The 24,238-nt window shown below is 45.2% G+C and overlaps 1 long non-coding RNA gene across 1 annotated transcript in view; it reads left to right on the top strand.

Annotated features, from left to right (window-relative positions):
• The first annotated feature begins 445 nt into the window (after nt 1-445).
• The window catches only part of LOC138249202 (uncharacterized), a 120,910-nt gene continuing 97,117 nt past the window's right edge, over nt 446-24,238 (top strand). Inside the window, exon 1 of the long non-coding RNA XR_011194778.1 lies at nt 446-596. This is a non-coding gene — a long non-coding RNA (uncharacterized lncRNA). The remainder of the gene's footprint in view (nt 597-24,238) is intronic.

Consider the following 24,238-nt stretch of genomic DNA (forward strand, 5'->3'; position numbering starts at 1 on the left):
TACAGAACTGTTTTACCTTATGAGGAAAGTCTTGAGTGAGTGATGCATGAATTAATTACTATGTAGAATTAACATGAGTCCTAACTCACTTTCTTTTTACCAAGATCAGGAGTGAACAAAGTACAAAAAGGTATAAGACCAAAATGTTTGCTTTTCTCACAATCCAATAGGTTCACGGATAGTGAAGTCCATCATCTTGTATTTTTTTGTTGTTGTGCATTTTGGTATTATAGAATGTGCCTCTGGGCCTCCTCTGTTATTTGGAATGCAGAGGTGCCAAGGACTGGTTGGTCATATCAAGTAGAGCATTCCTTTCAATGCATATGAGAAAATGTATATTCCCTAACACAAATTCATATTACATAATTTAATCATGTTGTAAAACATTCTGGGCTACATTTTCCAATTAAATTACAGGATCTCTCCCTTTTTTGTGTGACAGCTAGCTTCTCTGAACCGCCGGTTTCCCGTCTTCCTAGTTGCCTGTGTCTCTCTTAGTTCTCATGTGCAACTCTGAGGGTTTCACTGAAGCATGAGATACTTTAATCTGTCCATGAACACCCTCCAGCATGCCACTGAGGTGTCAGCATAATGAGGTGAGAAGCCTGGAAGTCTTCCTACTTTTCTCGTTCCATGTTCCTTATTTCCCTTACCCTAACCCATTTTTTGAAATAATTAGCTTTTTTACTCAGATAATCCACGGATTGTGTTCCCGGATTGCCAAAGCCATTAACTGACCTGAGGAGCAGAATAATCTCAGAACAGTGCATGGTATAATTGAGGAACAGGAGCACATATATTAGTTGAATTAGGAAATCCAAGATTTTCCACGAATTTCTATACTTGCTTATGGGTGTCAATGTACCATCAATGTTTCTGTGGGTGGGTGTGTTGGGCAAATTAAAGAGTCATTGGTTGTATTAATAGATGAATTAGCATGGATTGATGAATAGGCAGATTTGGTACTAGATTTTTTAGAAAACTGTATACAGACTGGGGTTCCAACAGTATAACAACACATTAAAGCATATTAAACGTGGAAGGGAGCCTGTCTAGGGACAGAAAATGGGCTGAAAGACAAACCAGGCCATATGGCCATCGGTTTATAACATTGGTCAGTGGAGGCAAAATTAGTGGGATGCCCCGTTATGACTCATAATAAATAATGAATCAGAAAAGAAAGATGGGGTGGATTGGAATGAGGGCACGGTGTTGCCACAATGCCCTGCCTGGTGATGGAAATTGAGTCAAGGACATTACCTTGAAAGTAACATTGTTCATATTGGTGTTCAATAATTAGTTTGCTGTGTCCTGCTTTCCCCGATAACCCCTTCTCAGGTTGTGCAGACTGTTGGACAATATCAAGGTACAGTGCCTCATGAAATTCAGCTCTCACTCAAAAGAGAACCTAACCTGCGGTGTAGCACAGTGAAAAATAGCCTTCTCCCTCCACGCTTATATTCTTGGATCCCAAGTTCGTGCTGTTCCTGCCCAGTGATGGTAGCTAGTTATCCTTTTGTTAGTACCGCCGATTAGTGACATAACACTAGAGTCAATAAACGTTTAGGGAGACAGGCCAGTTCAATTTAGATCAGTGATTTTCGAAAAAGGATATTCTTAGCTTAATTAAAACACTTGCACACAGTAAGTCTTAATAAAGAGAGAGTGAGCTGTACGTGCTTTTGATTAGCTAAGAATCTCATTTTATGAAAGTTACTGATCCATATTAATATTTCCGTACATCTTAATCGGCAATTCGAAAATGTACCACCCCAAAATAGTCAAGATCTAAAGTAATTTCTGGGGTTTCTGTGTGTGGGCTGAAAATGAATCAAATCTCCACATGGCTTGCCATGTCTCCCCAATTAATTCATTTTGTTGTGAAGCCCAAAAAATCCACATAGTGATTAGTGACTTAACCAGAAATCTGTTTTGGTCGAATGCCACGTTTCTACTGTAAACAGCTTGTTGGCCCATATCTTCTGAATAGTCAAAAAGGATTCTTGTTTCACGCAGTGTTGGTGAACATGTGTGCCAGAAGCTCCTGAATCCAGAACCGGACGAAGGTGCAGGAACATACAGAATACAAGCTAAGCGAATGAGAATATGCAAATAAATAGGGTGCTAGAACCAGCAGAATAATTAATACTACATTGTTTAAAGTAGCCATTGCATGTTAACTTAAAATCTCTCTTTGAAGTGCTTTGTAGATGCAACCCCCATGCAACACATTTTGTTATTGCTTTATAAAAAGGAGATATAGCCTGCCAGAACCCCCACTTCAGGGTGTCACGAGGCACACATGGGATACTGGGCCCATCATGGAGGTTGAGGCCCTTTTCTCCTGATATCCTTGGGCTCACCTTTTAATGGATTCTGAGTAAATGGGCCAAGTACCCCTTCAACACTTGGCCCCATGGTTGCATGGTCCAACAAATCTAAGGCTCCCCTAAGGGGAAGTGTGTAGCCACATTAGCCAGCACTGGTTCATAACTCAAAATGTGTGCAGCAGCAGCCATAAATCATTGTCCAGGCAAATACTCACTTTTACAAGAAAAGAGAAGTATTTTATTCCTAATGCTTTCCACACAAAGGAAGAATATTACATACTCACACAGTTTACACAATCTTCCCCAGAGGTCAGGCTGTAGTGTCCCTCTGGCAGTTCCCTGTCCTACTCATTCCTCACATTAGAGATCGTGGTTATTCGCCGTTCACTACTAGCAACATCCAAGTTATGCCCTACTGGTAGTTTGAGTATCAAGAATCCATTACAACTTGGATTTAAAACTAATACTGTTCCAGGACACCAACAATCAATTTTAGCAGGAAGCTTCAGTCTCTGACTGAAGTGAAGTGTTTGGAGTCATGAAGTGGCCCCGTCCACGAGTGCCCTCAGCAGCTCCAGTCCCAATCACACGAGTAGCTTGCACACGGACGCAGCAGCGGCACTTGGCGGGCGCAGGCTCTCTCCTTTGTGGTAACCCTTCCAAATCGATTGAGGTTTCCTACAGCTTTTCCTGTGGGATAAGTGTTGATAAGCTCCAGATGGAGGGGGAGGGTATGAGCATTCTGTTCTTGGTCCCACTTGGGTGACGTTGCTCCCAAAGCATCCTCACTCATCCAACAGGGTCAAACCAATCACATACTGTTGTCACCCCTCTTTGTTTACAGGCTCCGGAGCAATCAACACAGCAGTTTTCCATGGAAGTAACTCCTGACATACGGTGTGGCTGAACCTCAAAAGGCTTCAGTCCTTACCACAGTGACCCCTCCTGGCATATGGGGTTGCTATACCTCTACTATGCAAAGCTTCAGCTCTTATCGCAAGGCAGTCTTTACCCCAGCAATCTTCACAGTGGCCCTCTCCCGGCATACGAGGGTCACCTTCTCAGTCTTGCACTGGGGTAACAACCCGATCAATTCAGCAGCTGTCTCCTGACCTTCGAACAGGGAGCCCACTTGGCAGGGCTCCCCACTAGACCTCGCTCCCTCCAAGGCTCTCCTCTGCCTCACAGGGCATCTGGTCTCAGCAAGTAGGTAGATGCTGTTTCTCCAGGCTCGGAGCAGGTGGTCTTGGATTCCCTGTGTGATGTCCCCTCACCAAGCAAGGAGACTAGCCAGCCTTGGCCCTCAGTCCTGGGCATAGGCAGAAGCCTTGCAGAGCATCCCCTCCTCACACAACTTCTTGGCAGATTAAATTCTTTGGGTTCTCAACCTCCCCGTTCTTATAGTCTGTATCCAGACACCCAATTTGATTTAGGGTCTGAGTCTCTCAAGTTTTATGTTGGGGTTCTTCTTCTTTTGAAATGCAAACTCCTCTACTCCATCTTCCTCTTGAAAAGCATTCTGTCACAGCAGAGTTGTCTCCAAAACTGATAGTCTCACAACACAGGCCATGGAAGTGACTAGATTTCACACCTGAAGTCAGCCACAGTGATGTACGCATCAAAAGGTTAGCTCAGGGCTCCCAGCCCTACTGTCTATGATTCTCTTATCAGCTCCATCTTCTTCCTGAGATGTGTGCAGGACCCTTCCTTGTTACCTGTCACTGAATCAAAGAGCACACTTTGAATTGTACAGGTGAGGCTTGGTCCTCCCCTCCCCAGTATTTGTTCAACCCAGCTTACAGGAATGCAGCAATTCACAAATCTGTCTGGTGGGATGTCTTTACTTCCACTCCATGTTTCATCATGCAGGCCCGGGTCTCCTATAATGGAATCGAAGGCCCTCCATGCATTGTACCATCCACAGGCACACAGACAGCCAGTGCATGTATACACCATACACACACTGTACAGTACTGTATCATCCATGTAGTGTACCATTCAGAGGCACACATTCATCCAGCGCTTGCATTTAACATGCACACACTGCATCGTATCTTTTATGTGCTGTACCACTCTAAGGCACATCCACCTCCAGCATATGCATGCACCATGCATTGACTACTCAGTATTGCATTGTCACTCTATGATACAGATACACCCAGTGCAGATACATTGCTTCTGCGCTGCACAGCACTTCACACCATTATGATGTAGCCAAGGATGAGATAAGCCGTCGGCAGTGAACCTTTAAAAAGTGAGTGACCCAGTCGGCCTTACTTCATTAGGACCTGTTCACTCCTAATGGTCACTACACGGTTACTGCCACTGCTGCGCTCGTGCTGCTCAGCTCTTGTTGAAAGCAGTAGCCTTCCACCACTAAGGGAGTAGTACGTTGGGAGCCCCTCCTGGTCCAACAAGACCACGGTCTGTGAAACAGACCTTTGTCATGGTGCATACGCAAGATCCTTGTTTGCCTATGACAACAAAATCAGCATAGTTTTAGGGACCCTGACATCAGCTCAGTTGGGGACTCAGGGCAGGAGTGCACGTCCATTACCATGCAGAGGTCTTTTTTGTCCCAACACAGCCTGACAGTTCCTGTATGTATAGGCATTTCATTAGAAACAGAGTCTGAAGCAATTGATGAGTTGAATGTCTGAGCAATTGCTGATTAGGATTGCATTATATTGGACTTGGCCCTTGCTGCAGGGTCGTGTTCAAACGTTTTCCCTTTACCCTCCACATTTGTGCTGAGTTCCTTTTTGCTGGACTTAGGACTCTGCCCACTTCACCACTGCTAACCAGTGCTAAAATGCTTCAACTCTTGCCTCTACACATGGTTGAATTAGCGTACACCTAATAAGCATATTTAATTTACTTACAAGTTCCTAGTAAAGAGGTTCTACATGTACCCAGGGCCTAGTAATTAAATACTACTGGTGGGCCTGCAGCACTTGTAGTGCCACTCACTTAAGTAGCCTTGCAAACCTGTCTAAGGCCTGCAATTACAGCCTGTGTGTGCTGTTTTATATTGCCATTTCAACCTGGCAAAATAAACACTTTGCAGGCTCAAACCTTACTTTTAATACATGTATGTCACCCCTGGAGTAGGCCCTAAGCTGCCCACACAGCAAGGTGCACTGTATTAAAGTGGTAGGCCATTTAATTGTAAGTTTTAAATGTCCTGATAGTGAAAAACTCTTAGTTGTTCACTGCTGCAAGGCATCCTTCTCCCATAGGATAACGCTGGAGTTATCTTATTACATTTAATAAGCTGTAAGTTCCAAATTAGAACAGGTATACAATTGATGTCTTTGGAATTGTAATGAAAAACCCTCTTTCATGGTGAAGTCTGATTTTTGAATACAGTTTTAAAAATGCCACTTTTAGAAAGTTGGAATTTAGTGCCATTTGTTGCTACATGAGAAGGACTACTGTGCTGCTTTGCTGCCAGAAAGACTGCCAGACTGCCAGACTGCTGCCCTGCTAATCTGCTGCCCTGTTTGCTGAGAAGGAAGATTGGACGTATACCCTTCATCCCAGACTGAAGTCAGTCAGTCAAAGATCTTTATTTGGCAATTGCCATAAAAGTACAGACAAAATCACATATCTTAAAAACAGGACTACAGGATGAAAAGCAATTTAAAAACACAACTCAGATACCATAACATATATAAATTACCTAAACAACCCAAATTCATCTAATCCAAATTCTCCTTTCACAAACAGGAAAGAGATATACTAAGTATGATTTTGATGCCACTTAGAAATGTACAAATTTACAATAATCCTTATCAAAATGTTACTAATATCATAAAACAATAAAATGTAATACCAACATTTTTGAATAACCTAAAAATGTAATAAAATCCTCACTCCATATAAAATCACAAAACTGTCAAACACAACATATAAAATTTAAACAAAAATATGGGAGATAACGTAAATAATTTACAGAGTGTTAATACCGATTCCTGATAGCAATAGAGGATCTAATCAAATTTAATACATGATAACAAATTTGAATTTCTGGCAATTTCTGAAAATATATTAGAGCTTCCTTATAGTGGATGGATCTTAATTTACGTAAATAGGTAATATAAAAACATTTCTAGGGGTAGCATAAAGAGAACAGAAAAGAAAAAAACGAGAAGTACTCGTACTCATACTTGTACTAATAGATCTTTTTGCCAAATACACTGATTAGGAAAGGCCACCTTCAAATGAATCAAATTCAATCTAAATAAAGTTAAAAGAAAATATATTTTTGGACATGAGAACCAAGTCAAATAGGGTTCCATGTATAAGGCCGTAACAATCTGAGTATAGGAATCAAAAGATTTCAATTTCAGAGAACTATGAAGTCTTAGATCTGAAATATACTCAGAGTGACCTAATTTCAACAGAGACCTTGCATTTGTGGTTAGCAATTGTGGTTCTTCAAACATATACCTAAGCCCCAGCTTTCAAAGGATGTTCGCAAATACGAAAGCCAGGGAATCCTATTTGAATTGGCCAACTGTAAACATTCAGTAATACATTCCTGCACAAGACTTGCCGCTGGATTAGTCCAACATCTAATCCACAGCAAGAGAGGGGCAATAGAGACCGTATCCTCTAAAAAGCATTGGCCCACCTCCTCATGTCTAATGATTTTTGCTATATACTTGGGTACCATCAATAACCTACGCATTAATTTATTTTCATCACGTTGGAGAGTGGGTACTTTGACGTAGCCCCAAACACCTGCCCCATATAGGGCTGCTGAAATACACTTGGAGTTATAGAGCATTATAATCTGAGAAGAAGGTCTATGGCCTAATTTATGAGTAAAACGGAAAATCGCTTCGCTATTCCTTGCCATTTGCTGGGTCTTAAAATTAAGGTGAGTATTCCATAACATGGAAGAGCTCACATGCATACCTAAATAACAACAATTCTTCACCTTATTAATAATATTGCCCCCATAGTAAATTGTTTAGGTTTAGCATTTCGAGGGCCACATGTCATAACAAATGTCTTAGAATAGTAAACTTTCAAATCAAGGTCCAGCATAAAATTTAAAAAAAGGTCCAACAGGCCTTGTAAACCATTTGCAGTGCGAGCAATTAGTACAGCATCATCTGCATATAATAAAACTGGAAGCAATCTCTGGCCCATCTTTGGTACATCCTTCCCATATTTTCTAAAAAAAATCATAAAGCCCATTTATATATATCAAAAAAAGAAAAGGGGCTAAAATAAAAATACATCCCTGTCTTACTCCCCTAGTTGAGGAAATGGGGGAGGATCTCTGACCAGATGGGCCAAACTGAACTGACACCTTTAAATCCGTGTGTAGGCGCTTTATGAGCTCAAGTAGGGTTGCATCACACCCCAGGGTTCCCATAATTTGCCATAACTTCTCTCTATTTACCAAATCAAATGCACTGGTTAAATCAATAAATGCCATATGAATGGACTTCTTTTTGGCAGTTACGTATTTACTAAGAATAAGGTGCAAGTTTAATACTTGCGCAACTGTGCCTAAACCAGGTCTAAAACCAAATTGCATTGGAGATAAAATCTGTGCCTCTGTCGCCCAATCCTCCAGTCGAGATAAAATCACACTGCCCAGAATCGTGGCAGTAGAATCAATAAGAGATATTGGTCTATAATAAGAAGGATCTTGTGTATTGCCCTTTTTGAATATAGAAATAATAGTAGCCAATTTCCATGAGGAGGGTATATTACTTTTAACAACGCTTCTCAGCACATTTGTGACTAAGGGGCCCCAAAGATCAGGCATAGATTTAAAGATATCAACAGGAACTCCATCAGGGCCAAGAGCTTCCCCTGCCTTGATCGATTAATGGCTCCAAGGACCTCGTGAAGATCAAATGAAATATCTAGGCTGAAGTCACTCCAAGGGTCAGACAGCTAACCTCCTGTTCTGAGCTACAGGGACATAACAAGCACCTGAGGTTCCCTGCAACTGCCCAGCTGACCTGCTGCATAGACCTGCAACTGGACCTGCCAGGGTGCTGCCGAATGCTGCTGGAGTATGCTCCTGACCCCCAAGTGGTGCGTCTCAGGTCCAGGACATTTGTTGTAGCCTCATCTGAGCTCCATTCAAGTTTTTGGATTCTTTGCAAACACAAAAGGCACTGATGGGGCCAAAAGCTTGCTATTGCGCCCACCGCCAACATGAAGTTGCAGAGAACCATCTCTTCGTGCTACAGCATCAACTACTCACGGGGATCACCAACGCAAAGCACCAGCAAGGACAGTCCACGATGCCAACAGGAATTTCATGCTATAGCAAAGACCATCGGTGATGGAAAGCCTGTTGTTGGTGTTCCTTCAATGGCTATCCGCGACGCTCTCCCTTCTCCTCAAGGCCCCTTCCACTGCAAACAGAACTCGTTGCACTGGACGTAGAGGTAACTCTTTCAGCCGGAGTAAACTGGTCTCTGTGTCCAGCCTGTGCTCCATCATTGTTGGCCTGAACGTTTGACTTTCACCCAGTCTCACAAGACCAGATAACCAAGAGTGGCCATGTGTGCCTTTTGGGCTCTATTTTCACTTAAATCTTTAAAACTGCATGTCTCTGGTTCTACTAGCTGGATTTTTTCATTTTGGTGTCAAGTTGTTTAATAATTTTCACTCTATTTTTGTAAATTGATGTGGGGTTTTTCTTGTGTTGTGTTTTTCGTTTATTGCTGTTTGCAGTGCCTCTAAATTAATCCTGACTGCTCTCTGCCAAGTTACCAGAAGGCTGAGCACAACGTAATAAAAAAAAAAGAGGATGGGACCACATTGCCTCACATCCCAGCATTCAGTTCACTCCAAAGCGTCATGGTAAATGCAGTGTATGATAACACTTACTTCAGTGACAGTCTTTAATTTTTCACCCTTGTTGGTACAGCCAGTGCTGTGTATCTCTAGACATGTTTCAGGATAGTTGCCCTTCTTCAGCATAGAGCGGCACATTATGTTGAAGGTGCTGGAAAAGCTGCCCAAAGTCTTCCCAGGACTCTGTAGCACTTACTGGGCACAGGTGCAGCAGCCAGAGCTTGTCAGCTGATTAGCTCAAGACACACACTGCCTCACATCCCAGCATGCTGGTTGCCCCAATGTCTCACGATAAATGCAGTGCATGATAACACTTTCTTCAGTGGTACCCTTTAGTTTGTACCCTTGTAGGTGCAGCCAGTGCTGTATATCTCTATATTCTTAGCACATCCATCCTGACTGAGGCTAGAAGTACTCAATAAAGGTTTTGGATTAGTACCCACCCCCTACTTGACACTTTTGAGCTCAGATACGATTTAGCACATTTTGTCAGAAGATCTGTTTGAGAGAGTTCTTTCAAACCAAGACAGACATATGAGTACTAACACTGACACAAACACAGGAGTGAGGACAAAATCCACCATCCTCCTCCATACCCACACAAGTATGTTTGAGAAGTCAGTTACCCAATAAATAGAGTCTATTGACATGAAGAGAGGAGAACATTTCAATAACGTCTCGAAGAATTAACAAAATGCTTTGAAAGACCTGAAAGATAACCAGACAATAGTAATAAAACCTGCTGCCAAGTAAGGGACAATTATAGTGATGGATAGAGATCTTTATGAAGCTAAATGCATCTGACTTCTATCTGAGGACAACAGCTATGACGTTTTTAGCATTGACCTCACTAGAAGACTGAAGAATATGAAATGTTAGCCTTAGTGTGGATCACAAAACATGACATTGATTTTTCGTTGCAAAAGAACCTCACTTAGCTCAATTCTACATTATCCCCCAAAAAGCACAAAAATAGATTTCTACCACATGGAAGAGCAATAGTATTTGGGATTAGCTCAATATTAGAAGCCCTTTCATAGTTTTGTGCTTGTTTTCTCTGACCATTGGACACAAAAATGCCACCATTCCTTAAGGACACTAAAGATGTTCTGATCCAACTCAGAGACCTAAACATTGACAGTATCATCACACTTCTTATTACTATGGACATTGAAATCCTCTACACCAGCATCCATTAGGAGCACACATTAGAGGTGATAGAGGCTATTGTAAGATCAGCAGAAACCCCTATTGAAATTATAATGGAACATGTGAGAATTTCTTTCAGTGCAATTACACTATCTACCACCAAATACAAGGGACGTCTGTGGGCGATACATTTTTTGGCCTGCCAATATGTACATCAGTACAAGAGCTACTGCTTTCATGGGTGATATGGCTTGAATTTAATACTGTACTTAAGGGATAACTGGACAGGTCTTTCCGACCCCTCTCCCGCACTGTGGACACCTCTAATGCTGAGGCACCAACAAACTGGCTACAACTATGGCATTGGACCGATGTTTGTTGCAGACACAACAGACAAATGGGGTGTACTCATTTCACTCTCATGCCCATGACTTACATGTACCAATACACTTCGTGGTCACCATGGTGGATATAGTACCCCATCTCATGCACATTGACTATCTGGGCAAGCCACACTTGGACCACAACCAACAACACTCACATTTCTTACGGGACCATGGACCTTACACCATCCCTACATGGCACCTTCAGGCAGCTGCCGTAGAAGACCCACCAGTTAGGGCTTCCCTTGTCAGTTGTATCTTCAAATACTTCAACGTCAACACAGACACCACCTCTTCCTGCTTCATGGAGTGGGAGACACTTAAGTTAACAATTAGGGGACATTGCTTGTGGAATGCCTTGAACATGTGACGTCAGATAGACAAAGAGGTCTCGAGGGTAGAACAGAGGTTGCTCCAACTCAAAGGGCAGGCACAGACGACCTTAGCTAGAAGGGAACATTTGGGACAGGCATGGAGTGATCATGCAAAACTACTTGAGCAACTGTTCTGCCTTAAATATGCAGCCCATACTACTAAGATGCACTCTGACTCTGACAAGGCAGGTGTGCTTCTCGCCTGTGGGATACATCAGGAGCAGCCACTGCACCCCATACTCTCCATACGCTTGGGCTTGAAACCCACATATACTTGCAGAGCGTCATACATGAGACGACCTGTGTTAAAATGGCCAGGGTTAAAAATGGATGGTTTATATCAATTCACAGGGGCATTCAGCAGGGTTGCCCGTTGTACCCACTGCTGTTCTCATTAGCAATAGAGCCACTGGACCATACCCTTAGGGGGCAAGACAAATGGTGCAGGATACCCCTGAGTGATGGGCAACATGCTGTGTCACTATACACAGATGACATGCTCTTGTATCTTTGGGACCTAAAGATGTTCCAGACATTATAGCACATACGTTGGACAGGTTTGCAGTCATCTCCGGTATTAGGGCAAAATCATACCTCTTCTCTTTTGTGGCTAGCACAGTAGACCCTGCCCTACAAATCAACAGAATTTTCCTACTGTGGCAATCAATCAATCAATCAATTTGTAAAGCGCGCTACATACCTGTGAGGGTTTCAAGGCGCTGGGGGGGGGAGGGTGCTGCTACTGCTCGAAGAGCCAAGTCTTGAGGAGTTTTCTGAAGGAAAGATGGTCCTGGATCTGTCGTAGATCTAGCGGGAGGGTGTTCCAGGTCTTGGCGGTGAGGTACAAGAATAATCTGCCGCCGGAAGATTTGCGTCGGATGCGGGGGATGGAGGCGAGGTTAGCGGAGCGGAGATGCCGGGTGGGGGTGTAGAAGCTGAGTCTGTTGTTCAGGTATGATGGTCTGGTGTTGTGGAGTGCCTTGTGTGCGTGGGTGTGGAGCTTGAAGGTGATCCTCTTGTTGACTGGGAGCCAGTGAAGGTCTCTTAGGTGAGGGGGGATGTGGCAGTGGCGAGGGATGTTGAGGATGTCGGGCGGAGGCGTTTTGGATGCGTTGGAGGCGTTGGAGGAGTTTGGATGAGATACCGGTGTAGAGGGTGTTGCCGTAGTCCAGTCTGCTGCTGACGAGGGCCTGGGTTACTGTTTTTCTTGTTTCTGTTGGGATCCATTTGTAGACTCTGCGAAGCATGCAGAGGGTGTTGTAGAAGGAGGAGGAGATGGCGCTGATCTGCTTTGACATGGAGAGTGAGGAGTCGAGGGTGAAGCTCTGTTTTGTCCGAGTTCAGTTTTAGCCGGCTGTATCTCATCCAGTCGGCAATGGCTTTTAGTCCCTCGTGGAGGTTGGCTTTGGTGGTGTGCGGGTCCTTGGTGAGGGAGAGGATGAGTTGGGTGTCGTCGGCGTAGGAGATGATGTTGAGGTTGTGCTGGCGGGCCACTTGTGCGAGGGGGGCCATGTAGATGTTGAACATCGTCAGGCTGAGGGATGAGCCCTTCGGTACGCCGCAGATGATGTTGAAGGCTTTGGGTTGGTATGGGGGGAGGCGGACTCTTTGGGTTCTGCCGGTGAGGAAGGAAGTGGTCCATTCGAGGGCTTGGTCCTGGATTCCTGCTGCGTGGAGGTGGGATTTTAGGGTGTGGTGACAGACGGTGTCAAAGGCGGCTGATAGGTCTAGGAGGATGAGGACTGATGTCTCTCCATTGTCGGGGTGGCTTCTGATGTCATCTGTGGCGGCGAGGAGGGTGGTTTTGGTGCTGTGGTTGCTTCTGAAGCCGGACTGGGGGGGGTCGAGGATGTTGTTGTCTTCGAGGTACCGAGTGAGCTGAGTGTTGACGATTTTTTCAATGACCTTCGCTGGGAAAGGGAGCTGAGAGATGGGCCGGAAGTGTTTCAGGTCCTTGGGGTCTGCCCTTAGTTTTTTGAGAAGGGCATTGATTTTGGCGTGTTTCCAGCTTTCCGGGAATCTTGCAGTTTCAAAGGAGATGTTGATGGCTTTCCGTTGGTGTGGTGCGATGGCTGTGTCTGCTTTGTTGAAGATGTGGTGTGGGCAGGGGTCTGATGGTGATCCGGAGTGGATGGAGTTCATGGTCTTGCGGGTATCGTCGTCGCTGATGTTGGTCCAGGAGGTCAGTCGGCTGGAGTGGGTGGAGTTCATGGTGGGTGGGGTAGGAGTGTCCGGAGTGTGAGGGGAGTTGAAGCTGTCGTGGATGTCCGTGATTTTTTGGTGGAAGGTGGTTGCTAGGGCGTCGCATAGTTCTTGGGAGGGGGTGATGTCGTTGACGGTGGCGTTTTGGTTGTTCCACTACCTGGTCATCTGCGTTTATCGCACCCTGTTGATCTCCTGCATGGTAATCTGGTCTGAGTGGTAACTTTTATATTGCCACAGATGGTGTTTTGATGGACTCTGCCACTTTGAGTAGCTGGCTGCGTAGCCCTCACCACAGTGGTTGTGCTGCTGTATCTCGTATACTACTTTGCCACTTGCCCCTATACATTACAAGCCCATCTTCCAATCCCTTGAGCAACTAACTGGGGATTTTATTTGTATTGCAGGGTGGCCCTTACTAAACCCTACCTCTCCCTGGATCAGGGTGGCCTGGGCATGCCAAACTTCAAACATTTCTTCCTGGCTCCCAGGTTCACTTGTTGGCCAGGCGGCTGGTGGGCCATCAACTAGAGAACACCATCTGCTAGAGGTTATTAAGTTTGGAAGAGACGTTGAGAATCTTGAGGGACTTGGCTTTCTCTTATTACTTGCATACAGACTGAGCACCATTTGGAATAAGGGTTTTCACCTTATCTGTGGTTGTTGTTAATGCGAACTAGGCTACCCGTGAAGTGTATGATATAGGGTCAGTGTTGTGCATAACCCATGCTTGCTACACTCAAGGGAGTTGTAGCTGTGATGGCATTAATTATGCTTTACATTATTATGAGCTATTTAGTACTTACTATCATGCCCCTAATGCCATACTAGTTTAGAGGCAATGTGTGCAAAGGAAGCTTAAATGATGTCATCAGTGATTTCATAAATGATGTCATAGACATGGCATGAGTAATGTAATATGTGAGGTCATAAGCAGTCCATGGCGGGGGGCAGGTTATAGTGAGCTGTGCTAACTATAACAGGCGAACTTCTGTGGTTTTTTTGTTCAAAATGTTAATGTGTTAATGTTGTCACTGACATATTCATCTGACAATAACGTTACTTTAACCTTTGTTTTTTTCAGTGTACTTATATATGTATATATTTTTATCACACTTAACTATAACGTTGTTTTTTTCAGTTAGTTAATATAGAATTGCCTTTATTGTTGGAAACTAGGGCAATTTTCACAATATGTATAAAGTTTGCGAAAATGATTTTGCTGCTCAACACCTAGACAGATTTGTTACCTTATATCATGTCTGGTATATAAATTAATCATAAGTGCCAATTGCACCATCATGTGCAACACCTGCATTCCAACCAAGACCACTTTGCATACAAGATGTTTTTAAATCCATATTTAAAATAGTGAAAATATGACTGGTGGTTAAAACGCCAGTTCTGAATGAATGTTTTAAAAATCAGAAGGATTCAGCTGGCATTCATGAAAACATAAAAAGCCAAGAAAAATTATATGATTGCAGAGATGTCACAGGCAACAACTCGCACACTCATCCTGCCACATTTGCATGAAATTGAAATGTTGGGCCAAATGTAATTTTCAATAACAGTGCACTGCACTAAATGAAAATGTTGGATCTCTGCTGTAAAATTTCATGCACATTCTCCAGGTTTCAGGTTCTGATAGAAGTGAGATAACCCAGTGGGTTGGACATTAGCTCAGTGGGCTGAGAGAGAGGTAGATAGAGGTAGATAGAGGAAGGGAGAAAAAGAGAGAGAGAGAGAGAGAGAGGGAGGGAGAGAGAGAGAGAGAGAGAGAGAGAGAGAGAGATGCCAGATAACCACAGCATTCTCACAAGTGAGAGCCACTTAAGAGCTATGTGGTTGTCTTCAATGCCTATTCAACATTTTATGTAAAAAAATGTTCACCCTACCTTTCAGGAACAGTGACCCTTAGATTCCACTTGCTCAATGTTCTTAAATCTTAACACTACATTTCCAAAAATAGACTTGTAGAAATATTTCCTAAGCCCCTTTGACTTAGTATTTCAATAATAGAAAGTTTTAACCCAGTGTTCTGATAAAACCACTTTGGGGCATATGCACGAGCTCTGTTGCATTGCTCTTGCACCACAAAATGTGGAGCAAGAGCAATGCTAGCCCGTAATGACATTTAGAAAGTCACGCATGGCTACCTTGCATGGCCCTGAGTGGCTTCATAAATCTTGAGTGAAGCAATGCAGCATAAAACGCTCTGTTGCTTTACTCTACCTACTCTCCTTACTCTCACACAACATCCATGATTTTGATGCATTCTCTGATTTACCAGAAGTTGTAGATCTAGGAGTGTGCCAAAAACCTACACCTCCCCAGGTGAGGCATAACGAGGAAGCATACCTTTATTTCTCCTCATTACTTTCGCATTACTTTCGCATTCTGCAGCACACACAGAAATAGGAATATGCCTCAGGGGATTGTTTTTGTGCAGGAAGGTGTCCCTTCCTGCCCAAACAAATCCTCCTTATAAGGAGGCAGCTCTGCACTGTGGTGCAAGAGTGCCTGCGTTGGTGCTAGGCAGCTCACTGTTCTCCAGTGCTGGGAACGGCCAGGAATGAGCCGCATTGATATCAATATTGTGCATTCCTGCCTTTGCCCTGTGATGCAGCATAGCACAGCAAGGTGACTTGCTGCACTGTGCCACTTGGCCATATATATGTTTCACTATGTACTTAAAATTTCTTCTGGAAGGACCCCCAGAAGCACTTGAGTGGTATGTCATATAACACTTAGTATTACACTTTTGCCATTCTTAGATTGTGTAAATAACAGATGTTGTGATTTCGAAACTTATTGTCACTGGGAGTTTCAAAGGCTAAGTTAGACTTGCAGGGTTCAAACTCAGGTCTAGTGGGTCACACAGATAAGTCAGCAGCACATGTTTAACACACTGAGCCATTTTGCCAGATTTGAAAAGCTTTAATTCTTTCATGAGTCATTCAACCATCTCCCACAGCTAGCTGTGCTTAGACTCTATTGAAAGTTCACGCTTTGGAAGAAGGCTCTGAGGAAATGCAAACAAAGTACCTCACCTTAGTGCCAAAATAACTGAAGATGACTGTGCAGAGTTAAATGAGATAAAGCAGGTAATGCAGTTATTCTGATATGGATCTTTGGCAGTCACCAGATAATGTGGCCACAAGCAAGTCAGTAGTAGTCAGGCTGCATATTAAATACATCACCTTTGCAAGGCCAGTAGTAAGTTGCACAAGGCAAAGGTAAACTGAAGCAGAAGTGAAATAAGACGTTTTCCCACCCACTGCACCTGGAACATGAGGACCAAACAAAGATAAGTCATAAGTTGTTTAGTCAGTGTGGGTAAAGATGACTTGAGGATGTGTTTATATATCTGGTATTTCTAATCTCTAGGTACACAAGTCTGTAGGTGTGTAATTCTGGATATGTTTCATTGTTCTGTGTTTGTTAATTGCTGGTTATTTATGATCCACAATTGTGTATTTATCTGTGTGTAGTGTGTGTGTGTGTGTGAGTGTACAAATGAAAGGATTTAAGAGCCAGATATATCAAGCTCCCGGTTTGCATTTCTTAAATAGCGAATTTTAAGAAATCACTATTTAAGAAATGCACAATGGGATGCATAAAAATTGCGAGTCGTAAATAGCGATTTCTTAAAATGTGCAAACGCAATTTGCGAGTTGCCAATACTGAATCACAAAAAATAGCGAATCGGTATTTGAAATTGCAAAAAACTGCAAACCGGAACAGTCTGATGACATCACAACCAGGAAGTGAGTCAGCCCATTTTGTTTCCAGGAGCCACACCCACAGGAGCAGGCAGAGAGACAAGCCCAGCACCAAGGAGGCAGCCTTGTGAGCCAGCCAGGACCAAACAGCAACATGGCCACTGTTGGTAATGTGAAGGAGAAAGGTGACAAGAAGCGCAAGCTCAAATTCAGTGAGCAGGAATTGGAGGTGCTCACTGAGGAGGTGGTCAGGGACCACAACAAACCTTTTGGGAAGAACTCACTCGAGGTACCTGAAAGTGAGAAGAGGAAACTGTGGTCAGACATCCAGACCAAAATATGCGCAGTGGGTGTTACGCAGCACTCCGTGGAGGAGATATGCAGGTGATGGTACGACTTGCATTCCCGGGCCAAAGAGAGGATAGCCAGCAGGCTAAAGGAGGCAAGGAGCACCAGAGGAGGACCACCCACCCAGACACCATCCACACCAATGGAAGGAATGATGGAGTCCACACTGCTTCCTGAAGCTGTCAGTGATGTCACTAACATTCACACCTCAGGGACACCCAGCACCAGCAAAGGTAAGGGCAGTAATGATGTGTTTCCCCATATGTGCATATACAAATGCCCCCTAGAAAATAGCTATTAGCATGATGCAGTGTGATAAGTAGTCCATGCCACGTCTTGCATACAACGCAACAATGCCTTATGGGAGTGGTATTCCACACCCCTAAAGTGCAACTACCACATAAATAGCAAGATAGTGTTCAGCCAAATAGAGAAACAACACAAAAGACTCGTAGTGATACCATGTCAATGTACATTTAATACTATTATGCAACTATTTGTGAAATTATTGAAAATGACATGCTGCACATTGTGTTATGCCGCGGCGCTCGCCGCGGCCGCGGGCTCAGGTTGCCGCGGCGCGCCACGTTAATTCTGCCGCAGCCGGCGCCCGGGTCTCGGAGAGCGCCGCGGCCGGCACTCGGGTCGCGGTAAGCGCCGCGGCCGACGCTCAGGTCGCGGGGGTTGCCGCGGCTCGAGCGAGAGCCATTGAGGCTCCAAGGAGCCGGTCTAGGGGTCGCGGCACTCGCTGCTTCCCTTATTTCACGTACTGCCATAAAGGCAGACGCGGCAGAGCCTGAGACCCCGAGGGGGTTTCAGGCATGGCCGCATACAGCGCATTATGCGCTTAACATTTATTTTTCTTGCATGTCCATTACCTGCCCACCACTTACCGATGTTCCTAGAAACAAACCGAACCCTTGCACTTGGGATCCTTTATACTTGCCTTTTTCTCTTCCCAGCATGCTGACTGCTTCCTCTCTGCCCAGCATGCATTGTTTAACGCACATACCTAATTCACTATTGTTTTCTTTTCCCCAATCCAAGATGGTGGTGTTCTACTTCCTGTTTCCTATTTCCTGTCCAGGGGTATATAAGGGGATTCCAACTGCTTGTCCATTGCGTTGCAACACTCCTTGGTGGTAGTCACGCTCTGATTGATTTCCTTCTGCGAATCTTGTGTGTTCCAGACCTGTCCTGTTTTCCAGCCTTCCTGATCTTCGGTCCTAACGCCCTGGTGTTCTCCTTTCGTTTCAGGGAGTTCTTGTGGAGGTTTTTTACCCTACTGGGGTTTTTCCTCTGGGACTCCTTCTGGAGGGCACGGACTGTAGTGGTTCGCTCATACCAAACAGCGCCGTGGCTACCGGAAGGGGTCGCCCCTACCTCGGCCAGAGCAGAACCCGCCGGAACAAGGGCCGTTCCCCTACACCTCTCAGCTGCGACGGTAAGACCATTGAAAACCGTGACAGATTGCAACGCCCAAAATTCCAGTTGCAGTCCGGTACTATGGATAACCCAGTGGCAAACACGGAACCTACTAACCAGGACCTGCTGGCGACGATACAACAACAGGCTCAAGAACTCCAGCAGTTACGTACTGAGAATACTGTTTATCGACAAGCCTTTGCCTCCAGGACCACCGATGTCCCCGCAGTAGCCGCCACTACACCTCGTTTTTCCGGAGATCCTACCAAATTAAAAGAATTCCTGGATGCCTTGACGGTGTACTTTGCCTTTCGTCCCTCGCAATTCGTACAAGAGAAGACTAAGGTGGGGTATTTGATTAGTGCCTTATCAGGGCCAGCCTTGGCTTGGGCCACACCTCTAGTAACCAGAAACGATCCCTGTCTATCTAATTATTCCACCTTTATCACTACTTTTAAACAGATGTTTGAACGCCCTGGACTCGAGGCGTCAGCAGAAGAGGCTCTTTGCGAAGTCCAACAAGGGAGTCAAGATGTATTACAATACATCACCCGTTTCAGACAATTAGCAGCAGAAACAACCTGGGTGGAACGTACCTTGGTGACACTCTTCCATAGAGGTCTCAGAGAGGACATTAAAGATGAATTTGTGCACTCTGCTAGAATAGAAAACCTCAAAGGATTGATGGACCAGGCACTAACGATAGAATATCGGTTGAATGAACGAAGAATGGAGAAAAAGAAGAGTTGTTTGCCATCTCACTCAGTACCATCTCGCTCCTTCGCCCATCGTACCGAGGAAATCCGTCCTGAACCCAAAGGGAATACCGAGGAAGAGCCCATGCAGATTGACACGGCTCGAGGACCTTTATCCGCCAGTGAAAGGGAACATAGACGAAGGAAGGGGCTTTGTCTATATTGTGGTGCAGCTGGTCACCTAATTCGCGCTTGCCCCATTCGTCCAACCAACCCCTTGGGAAACGCCAACTCCCGTCCTCAGTAAGAAGGGTGAGGACGGGATATCGTGATATACCTTCTATTTGCTCTTCCAGGGAGGAAGGAACTGCCCTTTTTCTCTTACCAGTTACCCTCCATTTAACTGATGGTCGGGAAGAAAGAACTTTGGCCTTATTAGACTGCGGAGCCAGTGGCCTCTATTTAGATGAAACCTGGGCCAAAGAACGACAGATAACACAAATACCCAAGGAAGTACCAGAACAGGTACATACCGTTGATGGGTCGCTCTTGGCCTCTGGACCTGTACAATATACCACCCCTACCTTCTGTTTACAGTTTGGAAAACACCAGGAAATTCTTTCATTTGACTTAATTTCATCACCACACCACGTCATGATCCTGGGAATTCCATGGCTTACACGGCACAATCCTTACATCAACTGGGAAACAAAAACCATTTCGTTGTCCTCCCATTTTTGTCAACACCACTGCTATCCCGCCGGGGATTATTGGTCCCCAAAAAGCCTCTCAACAGCACCTTCTCAGGTGGGAGGATCCATTAATGTCCTACAGGGAGTTCCCAGACATTACCAGGACTATGTCGATGTATTCCAGAAGCCAGAAAAGCCTGAACTGCCACCCCACAGAGAATACGACTGTGCCATCCCTTTAGAACCAGACACAGTGGTTCCTTTTGGGCGGATGTACTCTCTCACAGAACCAGAGAAACTAATTTTGAAGGAGTACCTAGATGAGAACCTACAAAGTGGGTTGATTACTCCCTCCTCTTCACCCGCCGGGGCTCCTCTTTTCTTTGTACCAAAGAAAACCAAAGATTTGCGTCCCTGTATCGATTTCAGAGGGTTAAACAGGATCACTATTAAAGACCGGTATCCGTTACCCCTCATAAAGGACATCTTAGAAGCAGTCAGAGGAGCCAAGAGATTCACCAAGCTGGATCTCCGAGGAGCCTATCATCTACTAAGAATAAGAGAAGGTGATGAGTGGAAGACTGCCTTTAGAACACCTTTTGGTCACTACGAATATAGAGTAATGCCATTCGGACTCGCTAATGCCCCGTCCATCTTTCAAAGATTCATGGACTCTATCTTCTCTGATCTTTTGCAACAGACAGTGGTGTTGTATCTTGACGATATCCTAATCTATTCGGTTCATCCAGAGGAACATTCCAAGCACGTTCGCCAAGTCTTAGAGAGACTCCGACAACATCATTTGTTCTGCAAGCCTGAAAAATGCGAGTTTGATCAGACAGAAGTAAAATACTTGGGATACTGTATAAACCAAACCGGAGTTGCCATGGACTCAGACAAAGTACAGGCTATATTGAATTGGCCATCTCCTTCTTCCATCAAGGAGACTCAATGTTTTCTGGGACTAGCCAACTTCTACCGACAGTTCATAGCAGACTTTGCCCAGAGAACCAGCTTCATTACTCAAACCCTCAAAAAGGAACATCTAAAGAAAGGTTTTTGTTGGACACCAGGCGCAGAGTCAGCCTTTCAGGATTTAAAGAAAGCCTTTATTCAAGCCCCTATTCTTCGACACCCAGACACCAGCAAACAATTCATTGTTGTCACAGACGCCTCAGAAAGAGCCATTGGGGCTGCCTTGTTACAAAAACAAGACGATGCTGACCTAGAACACCCTGTATTTTATCTATCACACATTCTATCTGATTCTGAGCGAAACTATTCCGTGCTAGAACGCGAATTACTCGCCTTAAAAGTCGCGTGCACCGAATGGAGACACTTTTTGATGGGATCAAAGGAACCCTTTGAAGCCCGGACCGATCACAGAAACCTACAGTGCTTAAGAAACTTTCAGTGCCAAAATAGCCGGCAGGCTCGATGGGCCTTCTTCTTCAGCCAATATGACTTCTATATCACCTACATCCCTGGTTCTCAGAACATCTTGGCGGATGCCCTGTCCCGACGTTATCCTGGGTGCGGTGATTCCGCTGTTCAAAACTTATTTGACAACAATAAAATTATAGGGGTAGCACAGACTTTTTTAGATCAAGTCAAATCCGAATATGCCCGTCTACACGAAACAGAACTAAAAAAGTTACGCCCGCAGCTGCACACAGATCATGACTATTATTATCATGATAAGGCCCTGTTTTTACCCACTAACGCAGTGCAAATCGAAGCTTTACGCATGTGCCATGATTCCCCCATCGCAGGTCATCGAGGAATGAAAGCTACTCAAGATCTTTTGCTTCGCTCTTTCTGGTGGCCAACTCTCAAGGCTGACACTGAGGCATATGTGTTATCCTGTCCTACATGTGCTCAAGCCAAGACACCCCGAACCAGACCTGTGGGGTTACTTCGCCCATTACCTGTTCCCCCAGGCCCATGGCATACCATATCCACCGATTTTATGTGCGCATTACCTTCCTCAATGGGAAACCACGTCATAATGGTAACTGTGGACTCCTTCACCAAGATGGCCCACTTCACGGCCTTAAGAAAGTTACCAACGGCAAAGGAGTTAAGTCAGATCTTTACTCAAGAAATCTTCAGGCTACATGGGTTACCCCAAGTCATCATATCGGACAGGGGTCCTCAATATATCTCCCGATTCTGGAATCAATTCTGTAAGACCTTGGGAATCAAGGTGGCCTTATCATCCGGGTTCCACCCTCAAACCAATGGACAAACAGAACGACTCAATCAGGGTCTCGAACAGTACTTACGTAGCTTCTGTAATGCTACACAAAGTAATTGGGCTCCCTACTTACTGCTTGCAGAATTCTCCTGTAACAATTCCCTACACAGTGCCTCTAAGGTCTCTCCTTTCTATGGATCCTACGGTTTCCATCCCAGGGCTTTCCCAACTCCCCTGACAGATAACTCCAATCTTCCTGCCATCTCCTCCTACGTTCGACAGCTACGGGGTATACAACGAATTATTCATTCCAACCTTGTATCCACCAAGTCCCGCATGAAGAAAATAGCAGATAGGAGACGCTGTGCGGCTCCTCCATATCAGGTCCATGATAAAGTCTGTCTCTCCTCTAGATTCCTACCTCTCCGACTCACCCAAAACAAATTTAAACCCCGCTTTTATGGTCCCTTTCTAATTCTCAAGAAAATCAACCCAGTGTCTGTGCGTCTTCGCCTACCTCGGACGTGGAAGATCCACCCGGTATTCCATGTCTCGCAACTGAAACCTTACCGTCCTGATCTTTTTCATAGGCAGTTGCCCTGTCCCCCTCCTCTGTTGGTTGACAATGTGCCTGAGTACGAAGTTCAGGAGGTCTGTGACTCTCGGATTTTCCATGGGCACCTCCAATACCTTATTCATTGGAAGGGATACCCTTTGAGTGAGTGTTCCTGGGAGGATGCCTCTTCGGTCCATGCTCCTCTTTTGATCCGCCGCTTTTTTCGTCTCTTCCCTCACAAACCCGGGGCCTCGGGGGGGGGCATACTGTTATGCCGCGGCACTTGCCGCGGCGCTCGCCGCGGTTGCGGGCTCAGGTTGCCGCGGCGTGGCACGTTAATTCTGCCGAAGCCGGCGCCCGGGTCGCGGAGAGCGCTGCGGCCGGCACTCGGGTCGCGGTAAGCACCGCAGCCGACGCTCAGGTCGCGGGGGTTGCCACGGCTCGAGCGAGAGCCATGGAGGCTCCAAGGAGCCGGTCTAGGGGTCGCGGCACTCGCCGCTTCCCTTATTTCACGTACTGCCATAAAGGCAGACGCGGCAGAGCCTGAGACCCCGAGGGGGTTTCAGGCATGGCCGCATACAGCGCATTATGCGCTTAACATTTATTTTTCTTGCATGTCCATTACCTGCCCACCACTTACCGATGTTCCTAGAAACAAACCGAACCCTTGCACTTGGGATCCTTTATACTTGCCTTTTTCTCTTCCCAACATGCTGACTGCTTCCTCTCTGCCCAGCATGCATTGTTTAACGCACATACCTAATTCACTATTGTTTTCTTTTCCCCAATCCAAGAGGGTCGTGTTCTACTTCCTGTTTCCTATTTCCTGTCCAGGGGTATATAAGGGGATTCCAACTGCTTGTCCATTGCGTTGCAACACTCCTTGGTGGTAGTAACGCTCTGATTGATTTCCTTCTGCGAATCTTGTGTGTTCCTGACCTGTCCTGTTTTCCAGCCTTCCTGATCTTCGGTCCTAACGCCCTGGTGTTCTCCTTTCGTTTCAGGGAGTTCCTGTGGAGGTTTTTTACCCTACTGGGGTTTTTCCTCTGGGACTCCTTCTGGAGGGCACGGACTGTAGTGGTTCGCTCATACCAAACAGCACCGTGGCTACCGGAAGGGGTCGCCCCTACCTCGGCTAGAGCAGAACCCGCCGGAACAAGGGCCGTTCCCCTACGCCTCTCAGCTGCGACGGTAAGACAATTGAAAACCATGACACATTGTCGTTGTAGATGTTCTGGGCCCTGACGCAGCAGAAGGTGGAAATGTGAGGGATAGCGAAACACAGCCACAGTCCGACTCAAACACCAGTGAGTCCTTCATTAATGCAC

Source organism: Pleurodeles waltl, chromosome 8 (genome assembly GCF_031143425.1).
Source record: "Pleurodeles waltl isolate 20211129_DDA chromosome 8, aPleWal1.hap1.20221129, whole genome shotgun sequence".
Taxonomy (NCBI): Eukaryota; Metazoa; Chordata; class Amphibia; order Caudata; family Salamandridae; genus Pleurodeles; species Pleurodeles waltl.